The sequence below is a fragment of the Dasypus novemcinctus genome, chromosome 3 (assembly GCF_030445035.2).
Source record: "Dasypus novemcinctus isolate mDasNov1 chromosome 3, mDasNov1.1.hap2, whole genome shotgun sequence".
Taxonomy (NCBI): Eukaryota; Metazoa; Chordata; class Mammalia; order Cingulata; family Dasypodidae; genus Dasypus; species Dasypus novemcinctus.
This window is the reverse complement of record NC_080675.1, coordinates 121759970-121772545: the sequence shown is the minus strand read 5'-3', so window position 1 is coordinate 121772545 and position 12576 is coordinate 121759970. Positions and strand designations below refer to the sequence as shown.

The following is a 12576-nucleotide window of genomic DNA, read 5'->3' as shown; positions in this document are numbered from 1 at the left end:
GTAGTGGGAATAATTGTCTTCCTCGTAAGAGGATGCACCATACTCCTTTGCCTCCTCCCTTTCATCATAAGCAGGATACACACCCTAATAAATATTATAGTAAAAACACATAGAGCTGCCCATCTCATGGCTCTATATACATACCAGTCAGTCCAGAAAGACTCTGACAATAGTGATGCCAAAGCTTAACAACCTTAAGCAGGCACCAAAGGGGGGAAATAATATGGCCTGTGCCTGAATTTAAACTTATCTAATTCTATATCCAAGTTTACCTAGTTCCTGGAAAGCAAATTAAGTGATATAGGCTCTATAGGCTTTGAATATTCAGGAGGGGTGCAGAATGAACGGGTATTTGAACTTACATCCAGACAGAATGTGGGCAATATGTTAATTCAAACCTACCTGGTATCCAAACAAACCCCTAAAATCCTAAGAAACTAACAAAGGAAATCCTTTTTGCATAAAAGCACCGCTTGATTCCCCACTCCTATATCCTCTGTATAAAAGGGACCTAGAAATCCTCTTCAGGGCTCAGTTTTTAGGACAGAAGTCCACCAGGCCCAGCCGGCTGTTAATCTTTCTTCTCAGAGATTTCTCAAGTCTTGGCCTTCAATACCATGGTCATCTGATTTCTCTCTGCTATAACAATATGACTGTTGATCCATATATGATCAACTGATATTCAGCAAGGCCACCAAACCCACTTATCTGGGAGAGAATAGCCTCTTCAGCAAACGGTGCTTGTAAAACTGGATATCCATATCCCAAAGAATTGGAGAGAAACACCATCTCAACTTCATCACCATCTCATGCCCTATACAAAAATTAACTCAAGATGGATTGAAAATCTAAATATAAGAGCCAAGACCATAAATATCCTGGAAGATAATGTATGGAAGCATCTACAAGATCTTATAGTAGGAAATGGTTTCATAAATTTTATACCCAAAGCATGAACAACAAAAGGAAAAATAGATAAATGTGACCTCCTCAAAATAAAAACTTTTGCACTTCAAAGGAGTTTTTCAAGAAAGTGAAAAGGGAGCCTACTCACTGCGAGAAAATATTTGGTAACCATCTATTTGATAGGGGCCTAATCCCAGTATATATAAAGAAAATCCTATGTCTTAAAAACAGTAGACAAACAACCCATTTTAGAAAATGGACAAGTGATTTGAATAGACACTTCTCCAAAGAAGAAATACAAATGGTTAAAAAACTCATGAAAAGATGCTCAACATGACTAGCCATTAGAGAAATGCAAATCAAAATTACAGTGCAATATCATCTTATAACCATTAGACTGGCAGCTATTAAACAAAGGTCTGTAAGTGTTGAGAAGCTATGGAGGAAAGTGAACTCTTATCCACTGCTGGTGGGAACGTAGAACAGTGCAATAATTGTGGAGGACAGTTTGGTGGTTCCTCAGGAAGCTAACGAAAGAACTGCAATATGATCCAGCAATCCCACTGCTGGGTATATATCCAGAAAAATTGAAAGCAGGGACATGAACAGATATATGCACATTTTCTTAATATGTTTCCATGTATATTATTTATGTTGTGAATTTTACTTATGATTTCATCTTGATCAAGAAAAACAACTCCTGCCTCAAATGAAATGAAAGTTTTAAATAAGTTATTTGGGGGGAAAAAAGGAAAAGAGGAAAATGGTAAACTATGTCTATAATTCTGTTTACTGTCATGTTTACATTCATTTAAGTAACTTAATACACTAAAATATACATTTATAATTTTCTAATAATTCAACACATAGACATGGGGTTTAACGGTTTTTTCCAGGTCAGTCAGTTTCATTATGCAAGAGCCTCTGGCTTGCAAGATACAGGGCTATGATATCACAAGGAAAAAAAGGCACCAGTTCTGATCTCAAAGGAGGCAATGGAAGCAGGGAAAGATGTTTCTGTCATTAGAAACTTGAATTAGATGCTTGTGCAGGACTTAGTTAGTATGTTGAATTTAAAATATCTGTGGAATCAAATCTGACTCTTCAATGGAAACAACTTTACCATAGAAAGTCCAAATAGTGTCACTGTAGTTTGAATCGAAAGGAAAGTAATAAACAGCATAGAAGAGAAGTGGCAGTGTTTTTTTCAGAGACATTTCGTGTCTGCTCATTTAGTGCTTACAAATGCGAATGAAACATGTTATTTATTCAGAAGAAATGAAGCAGCAAACGAAATACTATCTAAACACATTCCATCACAGAAGGCTCTACATGCTGTTCTCTGTTGTTTGTTTTCGTTTGTTTATTTGTTTTTGAGTAAGATTGCCTTGCTCTAGATAGCCATACCAAGAAATGACCCTAAGAAAATACCCTGGGCTTTATAGCAAGATAGCTGAACAACCAGGATCTAAAAATAGCAGGGCAGCGGGGACTGAAAACATTTTTCAGTATGTTCCCTTGATGAGATGTGAAGACTGATGATGAATTGTTTTTATTATTTTCTCAAATAATTTATTTTCAATTTCAGAATGAGAAATGGCATTTTTTCAGAAAAACAATGTCCTAATGTTGATAAAGAATAGTTTTGAAAGAAAGGAATGCCCCATGAACAATTTAGCAGAGTATTTACTCAACAATTCTTTCATTTTCTATAATTCCCTATGTGACCTCATCTTTATTCAGTTTCCCCATTTTAAAATGGCTCAAACTATTAACTTCCTATTTCCAGAATAGACTTCTCCCTATATATCTATTTATCCCTGCCTTCTTGAATTTCCTGCTGAACATCCCCTAGGCACTTCAAACTCCACTGAATTTATCTTTATCATCTTCATTCTGTTTGTGGTAATTCTGAGAACTTTTGCAATTACCACTGCATTCTATGATAGCTCACCCTTAATCTACCCATAAACAAATCAAAATATCTTTATACCAAGAGAGGCAAACTGCTAATGATAATTTTAGGCTGTGTTCCTCAAAGTGATTTATCTTCCTTGTAACAAAGAAGTATAATCCTCTATAGCCTCTAAAATGTTAAAGAATAGATTGTGCTGGACTTTTCAGATCTGGTTGGTAAAACTCTACCTATGTGTTCATACTATCATCCATTAGAATCAGCTAGGTTGGTAGGTAGAGAATGGTTAGATAGATAGGAGGATTGAGGGACAAAGAGGTATCAATGATTTATAAAATAAAGGAATAAATGGGTGAGTGAGTGTGGGTAGAAAGACACCTAGTATGGAGCAAGCCAATCTCTCTGCTGAGGGTTTTGTGATTTATAAACATGGTTTAAGTTTGAAGAACAACGCTATTTTCAAATATCTCGTTCCATTATGATACCATCTATATCAATTTTAGTATGTGGGAAACATGGTGTAAGGGTATAAAGAAATGGTATTTGGTGCCTGACTTAGTTTCCCTTCTAAGTACCCACCCCACTTAGGCCTGTCCTAGGCATAACCGCAATTACTAAAGCCAGCACCTCTCTATATTTTGGTATGATAAAGGCCACCCCGAGCTTCTCCAAAAGACCCCTGTTAATCTTCTCCAACTGCCCCTTGCAGCTTCTGTCTTTTGTGCCATATAGTTTGAAACCCCCAGTATACACAGGAAAATCCCACCCCTCCCCCTCAAACTCAAAATAAAGGCAAAAGCCCAGGACCCATGTGTGCTCTACCTGCCTCTTCCTCCAAAGAACCCTCAAAGAACCCAGGTTAGATAATTCAGAGTCCCTCCCCCACCCTTATTCTGCCCTCTCCTCCCCCAGGCTTTTTGATCTAATAAAGATATCTTTTCATGTACCCACAGCTGGCTGGCTCTCTGTGTTTGCACCTCATCTCGCAAAAAACCTTCACATAACATCTGAAACACATGGTCACCAAGCTGATGGTTGAAAATGATTAACATCTGTTCTTCCATGCCTATATTAGGGTCTTTTCTATTTTCTTCGAGAGAAAATATATTAAATGTTCAACTGTAAGTCAACTTCAATTTTACAACTTTCCACTTTGGTCTTTTCTCAGTCCCCATCTTTCTTGACCTAATAGCATCGTTCAACAAAGTTGACCACTTTCTTTTTGAATATTTCTTTAGTGGGCTTAGCCATACTACTCTCTCTTAAACCTTCCTTTACGTCACTGCCAATCCCTTTGGTGTTCTTCCACATATACATTGACCTCTAAACATTGCCCTGCCCCAGGACTCAATCTTTGGGTGTCTTTATCTATTTACACTTTCTCTCTTTAGGTAAGTTCATGTGCTCTCATGACTTTAAATACGTTTATATGCCACTGATGCCCAAATTTATGGCTTAGCTTGGACCTCTCATCTGAAGTTCACTCTATCTATTCCAAATCTCCATAAGGATATTTAATATGAATTTAAACTTAATAGCTTCAAAACAGAACTCTTTGTGAAGAAAGCATCTCCTTGATGATGCTTTGACTTGGACATTTTTCTGCCCTCAAAACCATGAGCAAATAAATTCCCATTGTTTAACCTGACCCATCTCATGGTATTTACTTTCAGCAGCCTAGGAAACTGAAACACTCTCCAATAGTTTCCTGTCTTCTCAGTAAAAACCACTGACACACTATACAATCTGGCTGCCTGCTAGCTCTTGACTTCATCTTTTATCACTCTTGTCTTCATTCATTGCTTTTCCTTGAATACATGCCTAGCACTCTGCCATATCAGGGCCTTTGCATTGGCTATTTCCTATACCTGAACTAATCTTTCTCTAATATTTCAAAGTCTTAACTCTTATATCATTCAATTATCTGATCTAATGTCACCTTTTCAGAGAGACTTTCCCTGATCACTTTAATATGAAATAACTACACCTCATTTTCTATCATTAATCTTGGTTGATTTTCCTCCAAGATACTTTATAAGGATATGATGTATACTATATTTATTAGAAAGGAATGTGTCTTGTGTTATAGGACAAGGGAAGAATCTCCTGGGATATTATAACAGTGATGAGGCAGGAAAATAAAAAGGACCAGGAGGAGGCACTAGGGAAGAAAATTGTGGTTTGTGGAAAGGAGTTTCTCTGTGGGTAGAGCCTGGTGCTTTTGGGCAGGCCACTCTCATGGCTTCCGAATTATTTTAGTGACCCCAAGAGGGGTAAGTGGAAAGTTGTGGAGAGATGTGCAGGTTTATATTATTTGTACATGAGATGTCAGAGGTGGAAAATTCAGTCATTCTTAGCATCAGTTTCCTCCAGTATTTACCATTTTGAATGATAGCAATGCTCCAACCACAGATCAGGTATCCAAATGACCCAGGACAATTCCCCGATCAGGATGGCTTTTCCACATAGCCATATTCATATCTTATCATCTCTTTTAGGGCAATAGTTTCTAGGGAGAGCAGTGAGTTGTAAAGGCATATGAGTCCAGGAGCTGACAATTGGGTACCCCATGGCTCACCACTAAATCCCTAGGTCCCCTAAAGCTGCACACCCACTTCTGCAACACACTGGAAGAAACTACTTTGCATCCAGACTGAAATTTAGGGGATTTAAGAAACCACAGAAATAACTTCTTTCTTTCCATTTCTAAAAGTGGAAAAGTGGAAGGTATTTTTAATTTTATTTAATTTTTTTAACAAATCAATTTTATTGATACATATTTAAAAAGCATAAATCCAGCCAAAGTGTATAATCAATGGAATTTGATACAATCATGTATTTGTGCATTCATCACTTCATTCATTATTAGAGCATTTTCATTATTCCAATAATAATGATAAACAAAAAACAAACAGAACTCATCACCTCTCAATCTCTCTATGCTTCCCTTGCCCTACACGGCTGCTATTCTTTTTCCTTTTCTCTAGTATTAATTGTATTATATTTTGCAAAAACAGTCTTATCTATACAATATCACCCATATTTGTGTTTTACATGAGGTTTTACTGTCAAATACAGTACCATGTTACAGTTTTTAGTTTTCCTTCGAGTAATATACATGACTTTAGACTTTCCTTTTCAACCACTGTTATACACACACAATAGCACTACTAGTTACAAACACCATGATATGCTTCCACCATTTCTATTCATTTCTAAAGATTTACAAACAGCTTTGTACCAATTCTGCACAGATTAAACTCCTCAGCTTTCTATTCTCTAGGAGGGTATTTTTAAGGATAAGAAGATTTCTGGTTAAGTGGCTCCTTAACTAAGCCCTACTAATGGTGAGCAGGGCCAGTACTTCCTGTCACAGTCCTCAGACAGGATGGTAAAGGGCAAGCATTTTTTGGTCTCCTCCCTATGAGCCCTTTCCTCAACCTCTCCTTCCCATCCCCAAACAAAAATCAGTGGTCTTGTGCTCTATTCTTTCCACTTGTCATCCTCTCCCTTCCCCCAGCAAAAGCTACTCTAAGAGAGCAATTTAACATCAGTCACTTATCCCTTAAACTTAAGGCTATTTATCTTGTTTCCTTTAACTGTGGGATATGTTTTAGCATACAGCATTGTGAAGGTCACCATGAGCCGTCTGGAGGATGGAAGGAAAAAGTTGGGCGGGGGCGGCGGGGAGAGCATGCTGGGGAAAGCATGAGCCACATGTCAGAACCTTGTTAGCAAAGCAAAACCAGGACAGCGGCTATCTTGAAGCCAGACCAAGAAGCATTCATTTGGAAAAGGGGACAAATGCAAACATAATTTATGGGCAAATCCAAGATCAAAATGGGGAGAGGGTGGCAACGATTTTGTTTTTGGATAAGGCACCAGAAATAGAGTATGTATATAGTTGGCTTGGATGAATTCCCAGACTGGGAAGGTCGTCTTTGAAAAGCTAAAGACCCTTGGGGCATGACTGCCACTTGCACTGTTCTCCACAAAATGAACATTAACTGAGCACTTAATGCTAGACACTGTGCTAAGGGTTTTATTTGCATTATCTCATTGAATTCTTCTAACAACCCTATAATGTAAGGACTATGTTTATCCCTGTAAACATGTTCAAACTCTCAAAATAAAGTGTTGAATCCAAGCTTTGAATCCAGCTCTGATTCTAGAGGCAACACCCACTCTAAACAGCCATATGGCCTCCATATGGAAGAGCACTGGATTAACAAACAGCCTGTTTTTGACGTACAGCAACCATCCTCAGTATCTAAGTGGATACAGTGGATCCTCCCCAAAACTCTCCTGCATGTAAATTTGCTCCCTTGAGACGTTCAATGAGCCTAATGGTTTTGGGTTCTGTGATGATAAGTGATCTGTTTTGAGATCTCAGAAGTTAATGAACTAACCATGGCCTGCAGGATTTGGTATCTGGAATATCAGCTCTGGGATGAATCTAATATGCCTTTTTAATCCAACCCAGATGTGCCCAATGGAGGCAGCCTTAAATAGGTATCATGGTTAAACAAAACAAAACAAAACAAAACATCTATTACAAGGTCATGGATGGTGACAATTATAAATCTTATCAAGTCAGGATTTTTCTCTTCCTCTTTCTTGGCCACAGGTGGCATCTCAAGCAATAGCTGTTCTTTTTTCCTGGCCTCGGTTCTTGACGGGGCAAGCCATTGAGGTTTCAGTTACCCTGAGCTTTAGTAACACCAACTGTTTCTAGTCCAAGAGAAATATAGTGTGGGCCAAACATTTTTTTTTTCATTCTTTTGTAGCCATTTTTTAAAAACCAAAAGAAAAAGGTGAAATTGAATTTCAATACTATATTTAACCAAAAAAATCCATCAAATTATTATTTCTCCAAGTAATCAATATAAAATTATTGAGATTTTCATATTCTTTTTTTTCATACAAAGTCTTTGAAATCTGGTATGTATTTTACACTTCCAGCACATCTAGGTTCTGACTGGCCACTTCAAGTGATTAACAGCCATGTGTGGTAGTGACTGCTATAATGGAAAGCATAATTCCAGCCTTCTGGTGACAGTGGTTTCCTGCTTTGGTTATCTACAGATGGCTTCACCATCATCCCTTGTTTTGCTTTTGTTAGCTACTATATCCCCTGTGTAATTAATATTTTGCATTGAAATTCTCTCTTTCGCAAGTACTTGAACTGGTTTCTGTTTTTTTTTTTTTCATTAAAGACTGACTAAAACAAATGTGTTTTACAACACTAAAGAGGAAATACCAGAGGTTTAGTCATGGGAGGACAGAATGGAGGGCCACAGAAGCAAGTTTTAGCAGTGACCATCAAAACAGTGTCCAAAGGGAGCAATGTATGGCCATCAGGCTTTTAGAATTCTGATTAACAATATTATCAGTCATGCTGGGGAAGGGTGCCTCAAATTCTTTTACCAAGCAAACACTTATCATTCAACTCATACCTCCCCTCCCCCTCTCTTCCCCTTGCACCGTTTTTGCAATTCAATATGTACTAAGAAATCCTCATTACAATTTAGCTTCCCATGTAAATCTGCCGACCAGTAGAGAAACCACTACCAACACAGTCTCAAATACCTGATCTCTCTTTGTGGCCACGCAGGGCACTTGCATTAAGAAGACTCCACCCAGGATCTCCAGCATCTCACCTTTCAGGGCAGACACTGGCAGAAGTCTGCTGTATAACTTCCAGTCAGAAACCTGGAAGTTCTTAACTCTTTATATGTGGGCCTCCACCAACTATTCCTCTGTCAAATAAGAGGAGAAGGATTCTATCCAGCTTCTATATTCATAGAATTTAGAATTTTAGAGAACTGGAAGGAACTACTGATCCAAAACTATATTTTTACAGATAAAGTGAGGCCCACAGGAATTTAAAAATTTGCCTAAGGTCATACAGCAAGTCAATAGCAAACAGAGATTGTGACCCATGTTTCCTGCTTCTTGGAAAAATGTGTCTTTTATATTGTATAACATATTAGATTGTTACCTTAGAGTCTGGAAAAACATCCTCAAACTTGTGCTTGCATTTAGCTCCCCCAAATCAAAAACTCACATACTACTTTGTCCCATCAAAATAGAACGCTTTATTTGGAGCATGATGTGTGGCCTCTATTTGATACCAGAAATCAGATTAAGATGTGAGATGCTCTTTTAATAACATGAGTCTTTGAGCACAGTACACTAGGAGCAAGGTTGGTGAAAATGCATCACTCTCCAGGCATGTGTGATCCACCCTGTCTTTTGCTGGATGATGCTGAGAATGGTAACGCACTTGGAAAATGGAATGAAATCCATCTCATATAACAGACTGCTTTGCTTAGATTTGAAAATAGAATGAAGAAGATTAAAACAAACAAAATGTAGTAGGATTAGCTCAGTCAGTAAATATTTATTGAGAGTCTGTATGGAGCTAGGCAATGAGGAAAACAAAATAAGCAAAAGATTTCAAGATTCTACCCTTATGGGACTAAGATGGTGGTGGAGAAGACACGTGATAAACAAGTGTCAGATTAAAAAACATGATTATAGACAGTGATAAATACAGAAAGAGAATACCATTGCACTGAATTGGATAGGATAACTAGGGAAGGTCTCTCTAAGATGATGATACTTAAGCTGAGCCCTAAATGCCAAAACTTGTGCATGCTGTTAATAGGGGGAAGCATTCTGGGCAGAGAGAACAAGTATAAAAGTCTTAACGCAATAAGTTCTGGGATTTAACTATCCATGAAAAACTGGAAGAATTTGGAATACAGATAATTCAGTTTTGTAGTAAAATAAAATCAGTTGATTCAGATTTTACCATCACCCAGAAGTGAGAGAGTGGACACAATAGTGTGCCTGGCCACAAGAAACTGAGCTCATTTACAGCTCTGGCTCACAGGTGGTTTCCAGAAGTTTCCCATAGAATACCTGAAGGTTGGGACAGAAAACAAATAAAATAAAATAGAAACACCCTGGATAAGAGCACTAAAAACAAAAGGGAATGTTCCCTTTAATAGACTGCAGTAATTTTAGTGAAGAGCTAGAGTGCCTAGAGGGAAACGACACTGATCTCCCAAGCCATCTCCCTCTGATAGATCATTCAGACCTGTTACCTCTAATAGTAATTGGAGAAGGTGACTTCCATTCTTGAGTTGCATGCATGAATCTAAAGGCAAAAAAACAGGGCAGGAGGGGAAAAGTGCCATTCAGTGGTTCCGAATCCCAGCTATATGTCAGAATATACTGGGGGAATTTTATAAAAGCACAGATTTTCAGGCTCCTCCCAGACCGATAAGTCAGAATATCTTGGGATGAGTGTTAGAGAAAAAGCGGTGCTCTGGGACATGGAGGTTGACATAATTGCAAACAAGTTTATTGGGAAGCTATCCCAACAGAGGGGGTCTGAAGAATAGACTTCAGCATGCCTCTGGCAGAGGCAGTCATGAATTTATACAGTATATCTATAGGTAGGAACACACGTAGTGGGTGGGAGGAGGTTGGGGCTTGGATAAGACCCGAGGGCCTATAGGGATGGTGGGCTAGAGGTGGTGAATTCTAGGGATGCAGGAGGGGTTGGTTGTGTTATGTTGCTTCTTTGTCTATTCTTTTGAGGAAATGAACTGTATCTGGACATGTAGGCTCTGGATGGGGGACTGTTCTATGTCATGGGAATAGAAGTCACTATTTGTAAACCTTGTGATCAGTTGATCATTATAAACCTTGTAAGGGAGATATCTCTAACAGTGAGGACCACAAATCTATATATTTCAGAAGTCCCCAAGAAGTTCTTATGCATCCAGCCCTGGAAACCACTGCATGTGCTACTAATAAGTCTGTCTGTCTATCTATCTATCTATCTATCTATCTATCTATCTATCTATCTATCTATCTATCTATCTATCTGTCTATTTATCTATCTATCTATCCATTCTTGATTTTATTAGTCAAGAAAAATCTGAATAGATGAATTGTTGATAAAAATTGTGAGATTCTGTGTTTTTCCAGTTTGTGACTGATTTAAAAGTAAGGTATGTTACATTTGGGTACAGCTAGTAATACTCTGGGCTAATATGGAGGAAATTGTCAACAGATAAATGGATACAAAAAGAAATTCTATCCCCGCCCCCCCCCCACCCCATGGGGGCTCTGGGCCTGTAGGACCATGTTCACCAGCACTGGCTCGAGTGGTCTTTACAAGGCACCACTGTCCAGAGTCTTGTACTAGTCTCCAGTGCCCTTTCCCTTTTACTGATCCTCCTTTGCCACACTGTCAGAAGTTCTTTCAACATGACCTCCAAGCAGTCAAGAATGACTTCCAGATTTGGTGGTTGATGTGTGGAAGAATAATTTGCCTTGATTTGAAATATACTTTCTGCAGTAGTCTTCTTATTTGTAATTTTAGGATATTTGAAAAAAGATATGGCAACAGAAAATTTGCATCATTTTTGCTTGGTTCCTGGGTTTTGTCAGCCTTGTTTGACTTTATCCTCTCTGACGCTATGCAGTATTCATTTGGAATCACTGCAACCAGTAATTTGCCTTCTGGATTCCTGGCACCTGTGTTTGCTCTGTTTGTACCATTTTACTGCTCCATTTCAAGAGTCCAAGTGACACAGATTCTGAGCCAGTTTACCATTACAAACAAGACATTGATTTACATATTGGGTCTACAGCTTTTCATAACTGGTTCCTACATCTGAATTATGGCCATAAGTGGACTTATTTCAACAGCTATGTGTTAAAAGTTCATCCCCTGCTGGACAGCACACTTATTTTCTTGGATACTTGAACCCATCCTCTCATCTTCAGAACCCACCAACAAAACCAGAGTTGGGATGGAAACAACAGTAGACATCCAGAGACAACAAAGAATGGAGCTGCTTGATCATCAGCTCATATACTCTCAGTTTGCACAGGTGGGGCAACGAAGACAGCAGCAGGGAGGAAGGATCAATTCTAATTGTCTTTCCCTCCTTTACGTCAGTGATGAAATATAAACTATCAGGATGTTCGGCAGTCTGAACAACAAGCATGTCCTCTTCTAGAGGTTTCTGAAGAACAGGTTGCCTGACTCATGGAGATGGGATTTTCCAGAGGGGATGCTTTGGAAGCCCTTAAAACTTCAAATAATGACCTCAGTGTGGCCACCAGCTTCCTGCTGCAGCACTGATGGTCCTGAGGCCCTGGCCTGGGGACAGCCAGGTGCTGTGGGGTGACAGTGGGCACAGGCCCCACGTCCAGAGCAGCCCAGGAGGACCAGGCACCCTCTATAGCAACGATGTTCTCCTGAGTACAGGGACCACCCTGTCCAAACTCTAAGATTATTACAGTTAAGGTATCAAAAATGTTTGCCGGTAAATTAGCATGTGTTCTCTATCTTTATTTTTTTAATTGGATATTTTCCTTAATTTGGAGAATTATCACTTATTCCTAATGTGTGTTTAAAATGCATTAAAATCACATATTTCTGTAAGCAATCCAGATGGGAAATCACTACTGTTGTAATATTATTCTTTTTATGATGATTACTATCCTACGTAGTATTTCATCATCACATAATCTTGAAGGGGAAAGGGCAATGTTAGTTCAGAAAGGGCAAGTCAAATTATTTGTTATGGACATTTTTTACCACTATTTTTTTCTCAAATTTGTTATTAGGCCACAGTGGCTGTCCAGTACACAAATTTCACAGGAGATGAGCAATTTCTATCTGCTGTCCACAGAATTAACAAAGTCAGTGTGCTGAGAGAGAAACA

General features: G+C 38.6%; 1 pseudogene; it reads left to right on the top strand.

The window, feature by feature from the left end:
• Positions 1 to 10982: 10982 nt before the first annotated feature.
• On the top strand, positions 10983 to 11990 carry LOC101431637 (ubiquitin-associated domain-containing protein 2-like; annotated as a pseudogene).
• The last annotated feature ends 586 nt before the right edge of the window (positions 11991 to 12576 follow it).